The following is a 23,430-nucleotide window of genomic DNA, read 5'->3' as shown; positions in this document are numbered from 1 at the left end:
AACATTGTATTTTATTCAAATATATACTTAGGTTTACTTTTAAAAATAAATGCAATTTTATCTCCTTTCAGAACAAGTACTTACCCTGCAATTAAATGTATTACTATATTCAGATATTTGAATGCTAAGTTTTCTGTTTAATATATGATCTAAATATTCAGAATGACTTGATTTTTGTATTTGTAAATGTCTAAGCTCTAGGATTTTTGCTTCATCAATATAAATTATCTCATGAGTTTATTGTGAAGGCTCCAGTAACCAGTGTGGTCAAAAACATTTCTTAAATTCTAAAGTTAAAAACTAATCATTTTTAACCTTTTATTATATGAGTTCTTGTCTCTTCAGAGTAATTAAACTAAATAAATACTATTTTTAAACATTTCACTCATATTGTAAATAATGTTAACATAGTTCATAAAGAGACTAATCATTTCAAAGTCACCATATTTGACGATCTTAGTGTGACGAATGTAGAGAGTATAAGAACCTTATTCTCAATAATAGATTTGGTTAAAGTAAATTAAATCATATATCTGGATTTCTAATTTGGAGGTAAATCAGATGGAAATAGGAAAATAATTACTTTGGGATTATTTTCTTCTTAAAATTATTTTTTTATTGTGAAAATACCGTACAGAGGGGTTACAATTACATGGGCAAGATAATGAGTACATTTCTTATCAAGCATTGTTGCCTCCTCTTTTGTTTTCCCTTCCCATACCTTCCCATCTCCACCCCCAGCCAAAGTTGTAAAGTTCGTTTTTCGACATAATGACTTGTCCATCTCATTGTTGCAATGGGTCCACCTGTATCCCTAATATTATGAAGCAAAAATATCTCTAAGAAATATATTTTTCAATAAAGTGTTTCAATCCTTGGGTAAAGGGAATTATGCTCTAATATAAAATTTATCTCCAATGAGAAATTCTGCAACTAATCTAATGTATGTTTTCCTGCAGAAAATGCTGTGTCTTCTATTCTTGTCATTTGATTTTAATTATATTTTTGTTTGTGACATGTTCCCTACTTACATTTATTACAAACTTCTATAATTTTACAAATCATGCCTGTACACATTAATTTATGTAATTTAATATTCAATCAAAATTATCTTTTTTCCTGTCTCCCACAGGGAAGGATGAGGTGCTGCAGTATATTAAATGAAAGCACTCTAAAAGAGAGTCTGTATGGAATGGAAAATTGTAACATGAGGATGGGATCATGAGCATTTTCTATTTGGCTGAACAGTACAGTACTTTCCTATAGGACTTTCCTACCATTTGATCACACAGGGAAAGCCACAAAATTTGAAGTTCATATACAGGAATTACATTCCTAAAAGATATGGCAACCTGCTCAAAAGTTCGATCTTATCACTAGTACTTTGTGCTTGCTGGCTGATCTATTTCTCCATCATATGTTTTATATTATAAAGCACATTAATAATTTAGCTGTCAGTACATTTCAAGAGACTCCTGAAATCACATCTATTGCTGTGTAATATTCAGAAGAGAGGAAGAAGGTTAAACTGATCTCTGATTCCTCCCTTTAGCCTTCAATATGCTAATAAATTGTGAAAACAATCACGTTAGATGTTAGTTTATTTTCCCTATTTAATTAGAGATTAAGCAAATGTTTTTCGCAGTAAAAAGTGATGACAATGGTATCAGAGCTCTGATATGAGCACCTCTTCCTTAATAAGTAATGCTCTATGGTCTATAAATATGGAAGCCACACTAAAATTCTCTCTCTCTCTCTCACTCTCTCTCTCTCTCTCTACACACACACACACACACTCACACACACACACACACATACACACATACACACACACACACACACACACACACACACACACACACACACACACACACACACACACATGCAAACACACACAGCTGCCACCCAGAAACATCAGAGATCAGTTCCATTCCTTTGTAATTATAGTTGATTGGTGTTTGCTACATTTATTTTTCTTTGCTTCAGGATCTTGCCTGGACATGTATGTTTCCCTGAGATCAAGTCCCTTCTTCTTAGTATACTATGTGTCTTTGTATGCTTCAGGCCAATTAACAGTAACCTGAATACAATATCTACAATCTTGACATTCAAGTCAAACTCCATGAATTCATACTATTCCAAAATACTAAAATGTATTGGATCTAGAGACCAAAAAAAATCCACCTTGTTATATTAGTAGGAATTGACAACATGAAATACAAGAATATTGATCAGGAACTGAGGTAAGAGAATGGGAGTATGTGGAAAAATGCCGAATATGGTATGTGAGTTAGAAATACAGAATTACATTCTATGGGCCCATTTATTGAAAACTTGCCATCTTATATTGAAAGTTCAATTTACATATACAGTTTTCCAGTTACTTTGCTTACATATCATTTCTGATCATAAATCCTCTTATGAATTTTTATAGTATCTTTTAATATATCACATGATTTGCAGGTACTTATCATTTTAAGGACAGACAGTCTACTTCTACGTCTTACATTCTGTGTCAAACCCTTATTTTTATTTCCCTGTTTGCTGAAAAAATGTATCCCTGGAAACAAGATATTGACAGCAAATCTGGGTGTAATTTTCATTTAGTAAACTTCAAATATAATATAAACTTTGTATTGACTAGTCATTTTCTAACAATGAGTGATATTCATGAACACAATGTTTTGGTGCCTTTAAGTCAATTGAGAATTGATGTGGTAGTCCTTGTGTCTAATTGTCTTAACCATTATATTATTTATATATAAACATGTGGATTGCACTTTTATATATTTTATGCAAAATAGTCTCCAGGAGTTTACGTTAAAGTGATAATGGGGGGGGGGTAGCTTCCAGTTCCAAACCTTATATTTCATTAAATGTACTAGATACATGATGTTTACTGGAGCAATATAAAAGATGAGAACATATTTCTAAAGAGAATGCATTTATTGATTAAGACATATAATAGAGTAAAATAGGTTTCTTGCTTGAGACTGCATAAATTACATATGAATGTAGCTCAAGATGAGGCTCAGAGATAAATTCGTATTTATATTACTGAGATTTATAACACAATAAAAGAAATATAGGTATTTTAAGGAATTGGTCATTCAGAGATATGTAATGGATGAAGCATGGAATTGAAAATAGCTGAGGAAAACAATTCAACATGCAGGTTTATGATTTTATAATATTAATATGAAAGAAATGGAGCTTTTGCCTTTCTGAAGAAGAATGTTTAGCCAGTAATTTCAATATAAGGCATCAGTTGTTATTATTCTAAAGTCTTTTCCTCCAAGATAATCCCCAGTACTATACTCGTCCTCTGTAGCGTAAGAAGTAATTATTTTCATTAGCTTTGCTTAATACTAATTTACTTGTAGCAAATAGGTTAAAATGTCTTCTCTATTTCTCTTAATGTAATAACAAATATTTCTCTCTTTCTGTCTCTTCATAGAAGCCTGAAATAACTACTTCAAAATAACACGAGCAGAAAAACAAAAATAACCTGATACAACCATCACAAATCCCAAATTATGTGAAAAAAATAACAATATATAAAATAAATCTGAGGAAAAGGAAAAACAATGGCAGAATAACAACAGAAAATTTCCCTAACTCTCTCTAATGAAACAGAGATTTAGATTCCTGGCCAGTACTCCACTTCTAGAGGGTCACACCAAGATAGCCATAATTATAGATTTACAGCTGTAATTATAGATATAATTATAGACATAAAATTCATAAAAAGATTTTATACTATCTTCACTAGAAAACAGAAATCTATGAAAACGTGCCCAGCCAGGCAGGTGACTGCTGTGACTGTATTGGCCAACATATTCAAAAGCACATCTGCAGTGTAGAAATAAAAGGGCTACATAGAAAAAAGTAGGAACAGAAATGTACATCAGAGAAAACCACATGCATACACAGAGACAATTCAACATACCATTGGACAGTCCGAACCGTCACTGGAACCATAAGGATTAACATCACAAAGTCTCACCACAAGTGATTTACACTTCTACACTTAATTGTATAGACAAAAACCTAATTCCAGAAAAACAAATCAAAAGAGAAGACCAAACCAACACCTAGCAAATCAACCAAGAACATAGAGAGTCAATTATTAACATCATTGTTTCCCCAAGAGAAAACCTCCAAATGGACACAACCAATCAGAAAAAATACAAGAAAAATATGTCAAGGTACTTCAATTCACACAGTAAATAACCAGGCATTAGAACAGACAATCAAGGACCTAGAAGATTGTTATCAAAATATTTTACAAATGTTGCTGAAAATGTGATTAATGAAAAGATAGAAAACCTCTACAAGGAAATTTGTGAACAAGATGAGACCAAACAAAGATTAGCAAAATAATTCATGGAGATAAGAAACAAAGATAAAGTCTGAGAAGTAAAGGGAGTCCAAGGAAAAAATGGATGCCTAGTTAAAAGATATGAGAGAAGACACAGCTAAAAAAAACAACCTTTGCAACCCCCCCACCCAAAGAAAAAATGTACAGAAATTCCATACAAGACTTAAAACAAATCTTTAATAAAGAGTTAGAAGCCCTAAAAAAGGACCAATTAGAAGACAGGGAAATCGAAAACAAAACAGAAAGTCTCCACAGCAAATAAATGACATAGAAGATAATCTCAGGGTCAAAGACAGAATAGGTTTAACAGGAAAGAGGAAATTATCATTAAGAACAAATAAACGAAATAAGAAATGATATTGCCAGAAGTACAAGACTCATTTAGAAATCAAATTTCGGGTAGATAGGTATCAAGAATGAGAAGAGCAAGAAACTAAATGGATGGGAAACATATTACAGAAATATAGCAGAGAACATGCCAAACATCCAGAGAGATAGGCTCATTCAGAAAAGAGAAACCTTTAGAACACCAAACAGAGAATTCTAGTACTGAACAAGCAACCTCTACATCATAATCCATTAGAGGATCATTAAAGATCAAGGAAAGGATGCTACAGAGAAAAGACTGATTATTTATAAAGGATATACAGTGAGATAAACTACAGATTTTTTAGCTGATATGGCAAAAAGAGAGCCTGGCATGATATATGACAAACATTAAAGGTAAACAGCTACCAATCGTTAATATGGGCCCAAGCCAAACTCCTTTACATTTAAAGGAAATATAAAAATATTTCATTACAAAGCAACTTAAAGCAATGTATCTCTACCAAGTCAGCAGGATAGAAGTTAATCAAATATATCCAACATAGAGAAGACCAAGTAGAACAGCAACTGATTATGTAAAATGCTCCCTATCAGAGAACAAAGTAAATATATTAAGAGTAGATGAGGCACGGCTCCGAACAGCAAATGTATAACATAACAGGACTTATCAGGCAATTCTCAGTCTTAACTCTCTAGATCAGTGGACTTAAATTTCCGAATAGAAGACATAGATTAAATAGTGGTATCAAAAAACACGTCGTATCCATCTAGCATCTAAAAGAGACATATTTTATTGACAAAAACAAACGCATACTGAAACTGAAAGGCTGGAAGGAAAATTTTCAAGCAAATGGACACCATAAACAGGCTGCAGTAGAATTACTAACATAAGATAAAATAGAATTAAAATTAGTACAAAGAGATATTACATATTGATAAAGACAACACTCAATTAGGAGGATATAACATGTCTAAACATCATCAACCAGATACTACTTAACCTAAAAACACATTTCAACACATCATTGTCATCCATGAATGACCGACCATCCAGGAAAAACTCAACCAAGAAACTACAGACTTAAATAACTACATTGACCACCTACCCCTACCAGACATCTACGGAATATACATTCATCATCAGAATATACATTCTTCACAGCAGCTCATGGAAGATTATCCAAAATAGAACATATCCTATGTCACTCAGAAATTCTGTCCAAATTGAAAGAAAAATTAATTGAATTCCCATATCTTGTCAGACTGTAACAGAATAAACTTAGAATTAAACAGCTAAAACAAAAAAAAATTGTAAAACCCATGAAGACTGAATAACACGTTGTTGAATGACCAGTGGGACACTGAAGGGATTAGAAAAGAACTGAAAGTTTCTGGAATTTAACAAGAATGAACACATAAAATACTAGTTTCTCTGGGACACAGGAAATGCAGTAGTTAGAGGAAAAATTATTGCTCTGAGTGCCTACTTCAAGCAATTGGGGAAATCTCAAATAAATATTTTAATTATGTACCTCAAACTCCTTGAAAACAGGAGCAAGCCCTAAACCAAAGCAGTAGACAGAAACAAATGTAAAAAATCAGAAATAAATAAATAAAGACAAAATAAAACATAGAAAGAATTAAAAAAAACAGAGTTTTTTTTAAAATAAATTAACAGACTTGACACAACCATACCAAGTCTGACTAAGAAGAGAACTCATATAGATAAGTAAATAAAAAGCCAGCAGATTGGGAGAAGATCTTTACTTGCTCTACAACACACTATGGCCTCATATCTCAATATATTTAGAGCCCCAAAAGTTAACTCCCCCCCAAATAAAAACATATCCTCAAAGAAATAACAACTCTCTTAATAAGTGGGCTAAAGATTTAAAGAGAGACTTCTCTGAAGAAGAAATATGCATGGCCAATAGACGCATGAATAAATATGCAACATTTCTGGCCATAAAAGAATTGTGAATCAAAGCAACATTGAGCTTCCACCTCACCCCAGTTAGAGTGACCATTATGAAGAAAACTAAAAATAACAGATGCTGGGCTGGTGGGGATGTGACCAAAAAGGAACATTACTATAGTATTGGTGAAAATGTAAACTTGTTCAAATACTCTGTAAAGAGGTATGGAGGTTTCTCAATAGAGCTCCCTTATGAGCCAGGAATGAGGGATCAAGAAAATGTCATATACGTTCACAACAAAACTCTATGCTTCCATCAGAATGAATGGCATTGCCCCATTTGTAAGGAAATGGAATCACTTCGAAAATATAATAAGTCAAACAAGCAAGACCCAAAGAATCATAGGCCACTGATTTTCACTCCTTTGGAAACAATAGAATATGTCTACAATATTCACAATAGCTCAAAAGCAATATGCATATCACCATATAAAATGATGCTTATCGAAATGAGCTCCAAGAAATGGATACAAGATGATTGTATAGTGAGCTGCTTTGGGTTATTTATATTAAGTTTTTACCCTTTGGTTTATTCCTTGTACTCACTGTTTTTTATTTCGGTACGCTTTGTCTTATACATGTTTATCTGATTTGGAGAAAGGGGAGAAAAATCACAGAAATGGTGGCACAAAGATTAACCAAAGCAAAAGTGATATACACTAGACATCATGTTAGAAATTAACTTTACAACTTTGGTGGAGTGGGATGTCAGGGTTGGGGGAAGCAGGAAAAAATGGGGAAGGGTTAACACTTAAAAAAATGTACTCCTTACTTATGTAACTGTAATGACCCCTCTTTATATCACTTTCATAATAAAAAAAATAAGAGGACTCACTCAAATAGAGAAAATTAGAGACAAAAATGAGACAACACAACAGATATAAGCAAAATTGAGACTGTTATAAGAGAGTATTTTGAAAACCTTATGCCAATAATCTGGAGAATCCTGGAGAAATTGATGCTTTCCTATACTGAATCTGAAGCAAGAAGTAACATATAAGAAGTAATGAATATTAAATTTCAATAAACCACTTCCCATTCCAGAAAAAGCTAGGATTCAATGAATTTACCATGGAATTAAGGACTGCGGAGAACTTACAATATGCAGGTCTAACTCTTCAATGGAATGGAAAGGGAAAGGAAATTATCAAACACATTCTATGAAGATAGAATTACACACTTCCCCAAATCACATAGGGAATCACTAAAGAAAGAGAATTCTTTGATAAGCATTAAAACAGAACTTCTTAATAAAATTCTCACCAGCCATTTTCAGTAACTAACAAAAAAGACATATAGTATGATCAAATTGTGTTCATCCTAGGATACAATTTGATTCAATATTCTTGTCAGTAACCATAACACAAAGCATCAGCAGATGCAGGGGTGAGAAACACATGATCATCTATATGGATATAGAAATAGCTTTTAAAAACCTCCAATACCCCTTTATGATTAAAAAAGTCTGAGAAGCTAGGAATGCATGGAACACTCCTCAATATAATACAGAGTTTGGTTATGATAGTTAATTAGCCTTAACCTAACAGTGGAAGCATTAAGACAAAATCACGAATGAGACAAGGATGTTCACTCTCTACTACTCTTCAAAATGGTAGTGGACTTTCTAGCAAGAGCAATTGGAAAGAGAAAATAAGGGGATACAAATAGGGAAGAAGTAAAACTATCCCTTTTTACAGATGAAATGATCCTGTATTTAAAAGTCCTTATAGCTTCTTCCCTCAAGTTAGTAAATGTGATGCTAACCTTGAGCTATGTAGCACGGTATAAAACCCACAAGAATCAGTAGTTTTTCTGTGTTACCAACAATGGGAAGAACCAACCTGAAATCCAAAATACAATCTCATATGTATTAGCCTCAAAATCCAATCAAATCTAATCTAAACAAAACAAAACAACAACAAAACTAGGAATTAATTAATTTAACTAAAAATGTGAAGGAACTCTACTGTGAAAACATTAAAATCTAAAAAGGGAAATTGAAGAAGATTCAAGGATATGGAAAATCTTTCAATGTTCCTGGTTGGAAGAATTAAAGTGGCAAAAACTGCAATACTGCCCCAAACAATTGACCATGCGATACTCATCAAAATCCTAACAATATTCTTCAATGCAATAAAGAAAGCAATCCAAATTTAATATGGAATTACAAAAGTACACATGAAACAGAAGACATAGAAATGAACTCATGGGCCTATAATCATCACACACACACACACACACACACACACACACACACACACACACACACACACACACACACACACACACACGCACTGGAATTCTAATCACCCATTAGAAAGGATGACTTTTCACCAGTATTAAGGAAAAGGAAAGGCTTGGGAAAATTATACTAAGAGAAAAGAGAAAGGAATGCAGACTCTCAGCAACATAGATTTCATGGATTTATTCATGGTAGCTATAAGGTACCCACAAATCTACAAGTAACCAAGACAGATTCTACCTCATCCCAATTAGAATGGCCATTATCAAGAAAACTAGCAATAGAAAATGCTGGAATGGATGTAACCAATTGGGAACTCTATTACACTGTTGGTGGGAAACTAAACTTGTTCAACCACTGTGGAATGCAGTACGGATTTTCCTGAAATGAGTAAACATAGATCTCCCTTTAGACCCAGTAATTACCCTCATTGGCAATAATCCAATAAATAACAAACAAGCTCACATGAAAACTACCAGCATAACCATGTTCTGGGCCCAGGCCCAGAGTTCAAGGACTGGAAAAAAAAAACTTACCACTGTTGTTATTTCTGCAAATATGAACCTTTTGACATAGGATACCAAATCATTCTATTTGCAGTAGCTAGAATAGGACTTAAATGTAGTGGTTGATAAAATGGCTTCTTTGTTGAATGTTAGGAAAAGATGTAGGCAGTCCAAGAAAAGGGAGATTTTTGTTGTTGGTCGAGGGGCTTGAAGTATGGACTTAGACACTGTCCCTGAGCTCTTCAAGTCAAGGTGAGTGCTCCACCTCTTGAGCCACAGTGCCACTTCTGGTTTTCTGGTGGTTAAATGGAGATAAGAGTCTCAGGAACTTTCCTGCCTAGGTTGGCTTTGAACCGCCGTCCTCCGATCTCAGCATCCTGAGTAGGTAAGATTACAGCTGTGAGCCACTGGCAGTAGGCTAAAAATGGGGGATTTTTAGAAAAGAAAATCGACCTCATCACCTGTGTCTAAACCTAGATATCACTATTAGAACACTTCACCCTCTACTCATTTCATCAGACATTTGTAAATTTTCTCTTTTCCTTCATGTGGGAATGCTGCGGTCAGTATTAACTCAGCTGTGGGACTGGATCAATTGTATGGTAATTGCTAGCACCTAAATCAAGAACTGTTAGATCAAAACAAATGAAGCCCTCATTTGGAATAATTATTTACTCTTTTTATTACAAATCTGTGCTTGATTACTTCCTAATGTGATGTTGGACCTCCTAACAGAGTGATGGCATTTTCTTTCTCTTCAGCATTCTTCCACATGTTGTAAAATATTTAAGAATTCAAATATTTCCATTGATAATTCATTAAGCTGACCTCTAAGTAAATGTGCATTTCTGGAATTTGGTCTGCTGTCTTGTTCTTATATGCGCAGGCTTACTATGATTTATTTGTTCTGCAAGGAATTTTATTTTCCAATCTTTGTGTGACCAATTTTATTCTCTCTTATCAGTCTTCCTGACCCTCTCTCTGGGGTCTCATTTCAGTCTGCCTCATAAAAAATATATTAGTTATCATCTAAATAACTCTCAGCTTCTCTTTTTTTGCCTGATTTTAAGTAGGCTGTGATAGCAGACCTGACTGGCTGTACTAACTGGAATTTTTTTGTTTGTTTGATTGTTTGATTTGTGTGTGTGTGTGTGTGTGTGTGTGTGTGTGTGTGTGTGTGTGTGTGTGTGTTTAGTTTTAGAGGTCTAGGATTACTATTCAAGGTAGTAGCTTCTCTGGGCCCCAGTGCTTCCCTGGCCTAGATTCAATTGGTTTTTCCCTGAAAGATACAAAGAACTGGTGACTAAATTCCTGTAAAATTGTCTCAAAATGAGGCAATCTGGCATCCTTACAAAGCCATGAATAACTCTGTAGTAATCCACTTACAGAAATGGTCTATCAAGATGGCTTTTCAAGGTTGACTGTGAAAAATGTTCATTTTCAATTAACCACCATAAAGCAGATTACATCCCTGGGAGCAGACTTTTGGAAGGGAGGTTCTGCATCCTTCTTTCTCTTATGATAGATCAAACCATAATATTCTGCAGTTGTGGCCATCCTGGAGCACATTTTCCCAAGAATATTCTGTAGTGTAAAAGAGGACCAGCTATGAAAATAAAGGTGAAAATACTTTTCTATTTCAGACTGATTTATCTTGCTTATATCTGTTGTTATTTCCATTACTTCTAACACATGGATAAATTATATTAGTATTTGACAAATGGCAAAGGATTAATGGCAAAGAATTACTTTCATATATGCAATATAATACACTTGACCCAGTTATGGAAAATTAAATCTAACTGTAGAAACAATATCAGGAATATAAAATAAGCCTCAATACGCATAATCTGGCCCACATACACCATCATCTAATCAGACATTCAGTCTCTCTATAAATATTTATTTGGTACAAAATCATAAAAATTTAATTAATGAATATGACTTTTAAGTATCATCTGAAGTACTCCTCATGCATATAATTGTATATACTTGTATAAATGTCACCTAGACAGGAATTTTACATTCATGTAGAAATCAAATTTCCACAACTTAAACTAGAGGAGAGGGGTCATTCCCACGTGTATTGTGTGGTGTGAATTTTACCACAGTTCTGAATCCTTCCACCTAAAACCGAGTTATGTACAATAATTTATTATTTCATGTTAAGATGAGTGTTAAGTGTAGAATACACTTTGAATTATTACATTAATTCACAGAAATAAAACAATAATGATAAATTATTTGTTTAAATTCTAATGTTTCTCAGTTTTACAATTCATAAATATATCATTAAAATTAGTTTCACTTTCTTCTTTTCTATAGCTGCTAAAATTAAAATTATATATTAAACATTCAATATTAAGAAATCAAAAATAAATAACATTATAAAAATGATATATTATTTAACTGTGATTTGAATTACAGTGCTAACAAATTGTGATGTAAATAACATTTAATAGAATTATGGGTAATACTTTTTAAACTTACCAGCTTGTTATTTGTTACCTAATTGTGTCATTTGTTATTCTTGGTCCAAGTCATCCCTTCAACTTGTTTAATTTTCTATTTTATCTATATTGGTTTGCTGATTGTGCATTTTGTTTTCTCTTTGTAATGACTGACATGAGGCTGAAAATCTGTGTGCTATTTTATTTCTTCCTATGTAAAAGTAAAATTTCTGGTCTCCACAGCTGTTTTACTGCACTATACTACAATATTTCCCCCTTTCCTATATCCTGTAATGCTGCTCTCATATATTTTATTTTTTATTAAAATTCTATTGTTAAGGTAAAGTATAGAGGGGTTATACTTACAAAAGAAAGGCAAGGAATTCATTTCTTTTCTAACTTGTTACCCCTTCTCCAATTTTTTACCCTCTTCCCTCCCAACGCCCCCCCCCTCAAGATTATTTCCAACATATTGTCTTGTGAGTATGACAGTTGCATAGGTTACTTATTTGACCTTTGTCTCACCATTTTGTTTTTTCTCTTTCCATTCCCAAGTTCAAATCAACATATTTACAATACCCAGGGCATCAGATTAAAATACAGTGACTTCAGGCAATAAACCATAGGTGGGGAAAACACAAAAGGATAAAAACAAATCACGTAGTACATTAAGAACAACAAAAAGTTAAATCAACATTTGTTGATTTAACTTTGAATCACCTTATACAGTCATATGTACATAGCTCTTGAGCTATTCTGCTCAACTATTAATATTATCCTTGATGTACACAATACTGTTTCCCAATTACCCAGTAATCCCACTTCTGGGCATTTACCCTAGTGACCACAAACAAGGCCACTCTAAAGCTACCAGCCCAATTATGTTTATCACAGCAGTATTTACCCTAGGTAAGATATGGAATCAACCCAGATGCCCCTCAGTAGATGAATGGATCAAGAAAGTGAAACACACACATACAAACATACACACACACACACACACACACACACACACACACACACACACACACACACACACACACACACCAAAGAGATATACATAAATGTAATACTATGCTTTCATCAGAAAGAAAGGTACCATCTCATTTTTAAGGAAATGGAAGAACTTGGAAAAAATCATATTAAGTGAAGTAAACTAAACAAAGAAACATAGGTCCCGTGGTTTCCTTTATTTGCAATAATTAGTTTACACCAAGGATAATATCATGTATTTTAATTTGAAATTTTGTTCTATATTGAGCATGCAACATTATGTTCATCTTATCCATTACTGAGGGAAGCACAACAAAAAGAGCAACCCCTACTCATAAGAACAACTCCTACTTACTTAGCTTCATTCATTTCTTTCTTTTTTGTGTGTGAAAATACTGTACAGAGGGATTACAATTACACGGGCAAGATAATGAGTACACTTCTTAACAAGAGTGTAGCCTCCTCCTTTGTTTCTCCTTCCCATCCCTTCCCATCTTCCCTCCGCCCCCCACCCAATCCTACCCGCTTCCCCCCCCCACTAAAATTGTAAAGTTCGTTTTAGACATAACGACTTGTACATTTCATTGTTGCAATGGATCCACCTTTATCCATATTTAAACGATTTGTTTTTCCCCTTCCCCTCCACAAATTATACCGAACATCAAATACAGTGAAAGCAGGGGTTATACTGTGGGGAAGGGACATACAAACAACAATGAAATAGTCTTATAAATGTGTTAGAAACAATCGCATGAAAGAAAAAAAGAATACATATCTAAGGGTTCATTTCCCTAACATCACCTTATCAGACCTTTTCTACTTGACTCAGACATATACTAGATATTGCAAATCAGGGAAACCATGTAAGGCCAGTGTTGTCTCCTGTATCCTCATGTTGTACATTACAACTATATACTGATTCATCCTGTATATCTACTATCTTCTACATTGTGACCTAAATGCCCCAACAATTCCACGTTGCTTTACTTGTTAAAAATTTCTCTCTTAATTTTTGATGTTTGTGTGTGTGTGTGTGTGTGTGTGTGTGTGTGTGTGTGTGTGTGTGTGTTTACAAAGATCAGAAGACAATATTTTTCTTCATTTAGAATACATCTTTCAGGTCATTGTAAGTTGTGGCTAATGGGAGAAGTCTCTTGCTATTTTAAGGATGAAACAGAAAAAGATATTTGTGCATGTACCACAGTTGCTTTATAAGTCTGTAGTTGAACACTGAACTTCGATTTATATCTTGGCTGTTGTTGTGAATGATGATTACAATGAACTGCAAATATATTTGAGTTACAAATAGAGAAATAATCACTTGATTGGTGGGGCAGATTATATTTCAACTTTGGAGTTCTTTAGAAAGCTGCATATTACTTTCTACAAGGAGAATACTAACCTGCATTTTGTTGAAGAGTGTAGAAAATTTCCTTTTCTCCACTCCCAGCATTATTACCTTTGTTAAAAGGTAATAAAGGGCAGGTTTTTATTCTCTTCAGTACTCCAGACTGGCCTTAGACTTAAATCCAACCTCCTAAATGCTTGGAGTTAAAAGCCTTTACCACCACACGTGATTCCTTTGATTTTTTTGATAAAAGTTAGTTAGGTTTTTAAAATGAGGTAGTCAAATAAGAACAGCACCACGCACAAGGTATTCAGGTAAGGGGTAGGTTTATTCAGTAGACCTGCTGGGACCAGGCAAGGTTGGCACTCCACGTGGCTGGGAAAGGCCTGGGAAAGAGAGAGAGCTGGGAAAGAGAGAGGAAAGAGCTAGAAAAGAGATAGAAAAAAGCAGAGAGAGCTAGAAAAGAGCAGAGAGAGAGCAGAGAGAGAGCAGAGTGAGAGAGCAGAGAGAGCTAGAAAAGAACAGAGAGAGAGAGGACAGAGAAGAGAGCTGAGAAAGAGCTAGAAAAGCAGAGAGAGCTTCTGGGCCTGGGCTAAGCCTTATCTAGGGTATGGGTGGAGAAAGGTGTGGCCACATCAAATTCAGATGTGACCTCTTCCAAGTGTCCCAGTTGCTTAACGCAGATACTAGGTGGAGACTTTGCTGTGAGGACGGTGGAACGGAACTTACAGTTACAATAATTATGAAGTAGTATCATAGTAATTTTGAATTACATTTCTCTAATGAGTTCTGCTCAAAAAGAATTAAACCAGCATAGAAGTGGTATTAAATAACTTTGTAAGCCCACTGGAAATTTTCAGGGCTTTAAGGAGAACATGTCTATTCAGAACTTTTGTACACTTTTAATCAAGTTTCTTGTTAATATCATCTTTAATCTTTCAAATACAAAATCAATAATTAATTCAAGGTATTAGAAAGCAACAATATTAAGCAACTCCTAACATTTTCAATTTTAAATAACATGATATTGCTTAATCATTTTCTGTTTATGCTTGAGACTATATAACTATATAACTATATAACTATATAAATAAAATACATACGCATTTTATTTATTTCACAATGATTGTTTTTTCCAAAGACTGCGTGTCTAATTTCCTTGTTTTCTTTCAGTCTCAAGTAGTTCAGATTTCAAATGAAGAATAAATGGACAGAAGCAAACAAAAAATAATATAGTTCCCCTCATCTTATGATGCCTTTACAAGAATGAGGAAAGTGTTCATCCAAGAACCAATGATAAGACATCGAAAAGAGAATCCATTCTTCTAGGTCTTTCTTAACTTTGCAATGTACCTTAAATGATGTAAAACACAATATAATGCTCAGATGCTTTGAATTTTTATCAGTTTTGCACATTTTCATATGAACTTCACCTCAGTCTACAACATTCCTTCATTATTTTGTCCCTGATATTTTTACACTCTCAAGACATAAGATAACCAGTTTGATTTACAGCATGAGAAATAATCCAACTGGCTTCCTTGGAAGAAGAGTATGGCCAATAGATTACATTACTTCTGTTTGCTCACTATATGCAATGGTTTCTGTAATACTTATCACATTCTTTTTAGTATTTAAAAAAAACTGCTGGCTAAACTCAAAACTCATTCATGGAAGTTTATGTTAAGTATTTCACAAGTTTTATTTTCCTTAATTCTTAAGATAACATTTTCTATAATGCTAATGTTATTACCATTTTAGTGTTGGGAAAAATTGTAATTAAAGGCAGTAAGTGCATGGCCCAAACACACACTGTGAGGAAGAAAATGAGTCAAAGTTTCCAAAAGTCTTTCAGCAATACACAAAAGGTAGGTAAAATCTCTCCATTCTCTTACACTCTCAATTCAATATTCATATTGTCCAAGAAATAATACCATAGCAATTATTGCCCATGGTTATTTTTTCTGTTACATTTTTTCTTCAACACAGACTGTGTTGGTGACATTGGGTTATCATGCACAGAGCTGAGCTTATAAGAAAGACAAATATATTCTGTCCCATTTTTCCAGGTTCCATTTTAAAAAGTAATAACTTTTAAATATCATCACTTACTTTCTTAAGAATCCAAAAAATGAAAAAAAAATTCACAAATAATCACTCCAAAATGCTTTAAAAGTAGGAGATGATAAAACAGGCCCCCGTGAAGTAAACTTTCTTCTACTTTTAAAATTACTCTGCATGCCTTGTGCTGGTTGGTCACACCTGTAATCCTAACTACTCGGCATATTTACTCAGGAGCCAGAGATCTGTGGATACCAGTGGAAGCCAATCAGGGCAAAATAAATTCATGAGATTATTTTTCAAAAATTTCAATGAGTTAGCAAAGGGCTAGGAATGGAGATGTAGCTCATATAGTAGCTCACCAATCTAGAGAGGAAAGGCCTAGCAAGACTTTGAAGCCCTTTTTTCAAACTGTGAGCACACCAACATACATGCAAGTGCATGAGAACATGTGCACGTGCACACACACACATTCATTCAAAATACCTTCATATCAGTTTTTTGCATTAATTTCTTTGTTAGCCATATTGTTTGAGTAAAATAAAGGAAATAAACTCTCCCATCTCAGAACATTTTCATACTTTTCTATTTTAAAAATACTGTACAGAGAGGTCACATTTACATGAGCATGTAATGAGTACATTTCTTAACAAGGATTGTTACCTCCTCCTTTATTTTCCGTCTACCGTCCCTTCCCTCTTACCTCTACTAGTAAACTCCCCTCCCCCCTTCCCCTGCCTAAATTGTAAAGTTCATTTTTCACCATAGTGTCTTGTGCATCTCATTGTTACAATGGGTCAACTTGAATCCCTACTTAAGCATTTTTTTTCCTTCCTCTTCCCAAATTAGAGGAGCGTATATACAAGAGGTGGGCACACCAAATTCAAATACAGTGAAAACAGGGGTTATAGCATGAGGGAGGAACATATAAAGAAACAAAAAAAATCACATAGACTGTTATAAGTACGTTCGAAACAATAGCAAGAAAAAAAAAACACTTGTGTTCCTATTTGGGCGTTCATTTCCCTTAACATCATCTTATCTGGTCATATGTGCATAGATTTTGACTTTTTCTGCTTATCCCAGACATATATTAGTTATTAAAAATTAGGAAAACCCTGGGACCTATGTTTCTTTGGACCTGGCTTACTTCACTTAATTTTTTTCCAAGTCTTTCCATTTTCTACAAATTGGGCGATGCCATTCTTTCTTATGGAGGCATAGAATTTCATTAGTACAAATAGCATATTTTCTTGATCTATCTGATGAGGGGCATCGGGGTTGTTTCTATATCTTAGCTATCTTAAACAATGCTGCAATAAATATGATTGTGCTGATAGTTTTAGTACCGTCTTGTTTGTGATCTTTTGGGTAAATGCCCAAAAGTGGGATTGCTATGTCATAGGGGAGTTCTATGTGGAGTCTTTTGAGGAACCTCCATACTACTTTCCAAAGTGATTGAACAAGTTTACACTCCCACAAAGAGTGCAGTACAGTTCCCTTGTGTCCACATCCCCTCCAGCATCTGTTGTTGTAAAAGTATGGAATGGTACAGGAATTTGCCTATCATCCTTGCCCAGGGGCCATTCAAATCTTGTCTGTATTGTTCCAATGTTAGAGTACGTCATGCTGAATGGAGCATAGAACATGTTTTATATATAAAGTGTAATTGATTTTCTTAAACTAGACAATTCAACAAAAAGTAAGTATAAAAGAATTTTCATGAAATTTAAAGCCATGTACTTCTTACATAAGCACACATTTAAGAATAAAGTCAAGATTGACATGTCAAAAACAAAATAATTCCAGATATTTGTTGTTCAAGAGATGTGTAGGAGGAGGAATTCAATTATTCTATACAAGGCTCCTGTCATAATGAACACTGCAGCAAGTGTTAAGTTTTGTTAAAAATTTTAATGGTTTAAATATATTTAATTTTGGGAATTTGCTTATATATATATATAATTTGGATTTATCTCTATATTTTGCTATAAATATTTATGATAAAAACTTTGAATAATTGATTTATAATATATCCTAGTTTCATATACCAAATTACATTCAGAAAATGGGATATAACAATTAACTAAAGTAAGTCTTGGCAGAAAAAATGGCACCCCTATACCATGTGACACCCAGTTCTGATATATTTCATTATGCCTCCATTTAATGAATGTGATTGTTTAAATGTTTCATAAGTACTAATTAAAATTGATCAGTGTATTATAATCTAATTGTTTACAATTTTATCCGAGAATCATTTAAGAACGTCCCATTCAATCATGACATACATCACATTCCATTGGTATTCATATGGATAGGAATGAGTTTCTTAGGATCTCCTGCCATTTGGAGGTGGCAGGACCAGGATTCAAACTGTGGGCTCCAGCTCCCACCACTTCAACCCGAGGATAGGGACTCACTGGTCTGTTCAAGAACATCAGCAAGACCAATGTTTAGGAAGGCACCAGTGGCTCTCAGAAGTCCTCCTTGATACTTATTATAATGCCCGGAGACTTGGAGCCCCCGCCAAAAGACCACCAGGGACCAAAGATCAATGCAAGCGGCAATGAGTCTTTTATTGACGAGCTCGAGCACGGACCCCTCTGTGCACTGATATCCGATTGCAGAGAGAGGCCCCAAGCACAGGGTTACAACACTTTTCATATGTTCTTTGGTAGGGGTAAGGCCTCAGTATGTATTGGCAATGAATTAATATACCACGTGGGAAATTTAAGTCATAATTCTAGCAGATGATTGGCGCAATACAAAGTGGGAAAAGGGCTGGGGCTAATAACTGGTCAGGTTAGTGAGCTATTGTGCTCTAAACTAATTAGACTGTACTTCTAGGGTAACTTAGGAGAAGTTGTTGCCAGATGGCCACTATCTCTGACCCCGACCCGGGGGAAGTGGTTTTGCCAAGCAGCCACTATCTCCGATCCTAGGCACAGGGGAAAGTGATCTGGAATGTGTACTTTGTCAGGTACTCCCTGCCAGAGGGTCGTTAATTTCAACTCCAGATCCAGGAGTTTCTGGGGCTCAAGGGAGGGTAGAATAGCAGCTGCATTCTTCAAGCAGATCTAATACAAAATGCAAATACAGGTCTATCTGATTATATATATCACACTTCTCATTACAAGGTTGAGATAGGAGATTATGGTCAAAGTCACCCTAAGCCGAAAAGTCCTTGAGAACCCTGTCCAAGTTCAGGGCAAACAAAGCCAGAAGTATAGCCATATGACTCCAGTGTTAGAGGGCTAGCCTTCAATAAAGCAGCTCACAGACTGTGCCCAGATCCTGAATTCAAGGTCCAGGAGTGTTAACAAACAACCATACACAACAATCTGTGCAGCCATCTGCCTAAAGCAGGTCACCCTCAGCAGCATTTATTTACAATTTATTATGAGGCCAATGCAGGAAGAGTCACGCAGCGGAAGAGAAGACCAGGTTTCTTAGAAGTAACCAATATTCAGAAAATTAAAATTGAGGACATAAAATGGTAGCATATTTATGTAAAAACTACCATTAAGAAAAAGATGAGGGGGCTGGGAATGTGATTTAGTGAGAGAGTGTTGTCTAGCATGCAAGAAGCCCTGGGTTTGACTGCTCAGTAGCACATTCAAGAAAAAGCCAGAATTGGTCTTGGATGTCAGGAGGAAAGAAGGGAACACTCCCCAGTCATGAGGCCTTCTGCAGCGTGCCAGGACACCAACATGTTCTTCATACAACCACAGAGCAGGAAGACCGTCTCCCACTTCTCAGTCAGCCAAGGGCCCCAGAGTCAAGAGGGCAGAGCCAGGTTCTAACTCAGGTGCTTGGAGCCAGAAGAGAAAGGACCCTGCCTCTCTTTGGACTGGGGATTTGCATTAATGATGTGGAGAATGAAGGAAGGAGAATGGACAGGCAGAGCGAGAAGAAAGGCCTTCAAATCTGACAGATGGAGAGTCAAAACCCCACTCCCTAAGACCAAAGAGCAAGGCTCTCTATTGTTAACCTAAAGATAGCCTGAGGTTTCCTTCACCTGAGGGAGGAAGGTTAATTAGTCATTGTTTGAAGAGGCTGAGAAAAGCCTGATCATTGTGTAACTCTGACAAATGTTCAAGTTTTCCCCTCATTGCTGGCTGTGTCTGGAATGAATGAAATGGTTTTGCAGCTCACTTCCCTGTTGAGTGTGTACATTCTAGCTCCTAATCCTGTAGGCCTAGGTCTCTTCGCATAGTCTGGCTTTTGAAACTGGTTTCTGCCTTCAAATATTGTTACACTGGAGTTCTTCCTGCTAACAAGACTAGGGCTTGGAAGCTGAGAACTTCATGTGAACCCAGGATTGGTCAATGATGTTTATTTCCTGCTTTATAACTCAATAACTCTAAGAACATTTAGAGTGCAAGCAACTTCTCATTACCACGGGAAACACAGGAAGCTCTTGAACATCTGACCTTTCAGCAGTAGAAGTCAGAGAGTCATAGACTTTCCAGCCCTGGCTTGCTTCATCCTGTGATCCTCAGAATTCAGCCTCCTGAGCTAATGTGATGGGCATGAGCTACTGGTGCTCTCCTAGGTTCAGAACTGTAATAATGTTCGCATTACAAGTCAGCTGCTTATCACAAAGGGCTTGGGCAGCATATTAGGCCTTTCAACATTGGACCTTTCAGAAACCTGTAGGACACAAGGTTATAATGCTAGAATCTGAGAGGCTATGCATATGAATGGGCTACAATTGAACCTTGAACTCTAACTCCAATTCTGGTGTACATGAACATTCATTTTTTCCAGAGAATGTTCTAATTTGCAAACAGGCAATGTACTTTGCTTAACCCTCACTTTTTTCCAGTTTTTGGTCTCAAATTCAAGCCTGGGCACTGTCCCTGAGCCCTTCAGTTCAAGGCGAACACTCTACCACTTAACCCACAGCACCACATGTGGTCTTTTTTCGTTCATTGGAGATAAGAGTCTAACAGGTTTTCCTTGCCTAGGCTGTCTTTAAACTGTGGTCTTCAGGTCTCAGCCTCCTGAGAAGCTAATTTTCCTGTTGTGAGCCACAGGCATCTGGTCTGTTGTTTCTGCCTGACCTGGGGCTTGAACTAAGGGCCTGGGTACTGTCTCTGAGCTCCTTTTTCTCAAGCCTAGTGCTGTACCACTTGAGCCACTCCACAGCTTCTGGCTTTTTCTGAGTATGTGGCACTGAGGATTCAAACCTTACCATTATGCATGCTGACTCAGCTCAATACCACTAAGCCACATTTCTAGCCCCACCATTACAATTTTATCCCTCAACTTGACTATCCCCAATATAAGGCTTCTGAGTAAAAATCATCTAAAGAAATTCCTTTAGGAAAATTATAAAGATAAAGAAGACAAAGTTCATACATGGGAGAGACTCTAAACATGTGAAGACTGTGAAAAATGTTTCCATTTAATTATGATTCATGTTTAACACTTAATAAAATATTAATGAAAAACCAGTCAATGTCCTAAATTATTGTGTACAAATTTATAATAGATGTACAACATGTACTAAATATTGTGTGCATAATAATACTAAATACAATAAACAATAAGTAAATGAAAAATAAAAAATAAAAAAATACAAAATCAATAATAAAAGTTAAAATATGTAATAAACATACAGATGTAAATATATATCATATATTACACATATATAGAAATATTTTTTCCATTGCAGGGTTTTCATTCAGACGCTGGGATCTCTAGCCTGAATTTCTTTTCCTCAAGGACAGTGAGCTTTGCCTACATTCATGGTGCAAAAGAGTTACCTGGATGGTTAGATCAAATCCCAGCAATGATGGAAATACTGGCCCCAGTTCCAAGACAGTGACTTAAATTTTTTAATGGAAGCAGTTATGTTTATTCAGTTACATACTGAACATTAAAAAAATGCAGTGTAGAATTTTGTACATCTATTCAGACACTTTCTCTTACCCCCAAAATGCTTCTCTAAGCACTACTTTTTTCATTTTTTATTGTAAATATGTTGTACAGAGGGGTTACAGTTAAATGAGCATGGTAAATAGTACAGTTCCTATTGAGCATTGTTGCCTCCTCCTTTGCTTTCCCCCTACCATTCCTTCCCTCCCATCCCCACAACTACTCCCCCTGCTGAGCTCAGTGACTTAATTTTTAATTTTGGATTTGCATGGGGTTTGAACTCAAGTAGTGGCAAATCTGCATTTTCTTTCACATTGCTACATATTTACCATGACCCTGAGTTCAAATCCCAGGCTAGGAAAGAAAACTTGTAGAAATGCAAAACAAGGGAGCTTTGTTTGTTTTTTAATTTAGTTAAATAATTAATTAATGTTTTTATTTATTCTTTATTTTGCCAACAAGGGGCTTGAACTCAGGTCATGGCAACTCTGCCTCAGCTTCAATCGCCCTAGGGTGGGGCACCCTCGGACCCATTGCCAATCCAGGGATTCTAGGCCCAGAGGGCTTTCAGGAAGAATAAGAAATATGTAGCATAGCACAAAAAATGGCAAGCTGCAGAGGACTGAGGGTTTTACATTTTTTTCTTTGCACAGTGACCATCCTAGGTCTGAATAACATGGCTGCAAAGTGGACCTGACCTGCCATACCTGAAGGCTGGCTTCCTATCAGAGAATCCATAGGCTAACCTGTGAACATAGGCCCCGGGTAAAAAATCCCAGTAATGACACCTACCAATGGCAGGAGATCACAAAAGACTCGTTCCTCTGCATAGGAATACCAACTGAAAGAGTACATCATGCTTCTGTCTAGTCTAAAATTGGATGCAATAATTCTAGGATGCTGATTGATCTTAATTAATAGGTTATTATGCATGAAAAGAATAATATTCCCTCAATGGTGATATAATAAATGTGTAAGAGTTGGTAGGAATGTAGTAGGTGTCATTCAATCATGGATAGATGCCTCTGGCGCTCGTTACTAATATATATTTATTTGTATACCACCCTCTGCCTATACATGTATCACTGTTTTAGCCAAACCTGGGGCTAGATCTCAATACCTGGGAACCACCTCACAGCTTCATTGGCTAAAGGCTGCCATGTTTACATTCATCCATTCATGAATTGGGCTTGCTAAACCCTGAGTTCACATCCCAGCATATCCAAAAATTTAATGTTTGAGTAAGAAGCCAAGTGTGATA

General features: G+C 35.5%; 1 non-coding gene across 1 annotated transcript; it reads right to left on the bottom strand.

The window, feature by feature from the left end:
• Positions 1–17,818: 17,818 nt before the first annotated feature.
• On the bottom strand, positions 17,819–17,921 carry LOC138819757 (U6 spliceosomal RNA). Its single transcript, XR_011369611.1, has one exon. It is a non-coding gene; the product is annotated as a U6 spliceosomal RNA (small nuclear RNA).
• Positions 17,922–23,430: the final 5,509 nt, after the last annotated feature.

Source organism: Dipodomys merriami, unplaced genomic scaffold, assembly GCF_024711535.1.
Source record: "Dipodomys merriami isolate MVZ:Mamm:240054 unplaced genomic scaffold, mDipMer1.0.p SCAF_815, whole genome shotgun sequence".
Classification (NCBI taxonomy): Eukaryota; Metazoa; Chordata; class Mammalia; order Rodentia; family Heteromyidae; genus Dipodomys; species Dipodomys merriami.
This window is presented reverse-complemented; position numbering and strand designations above follow the sequence as displayed.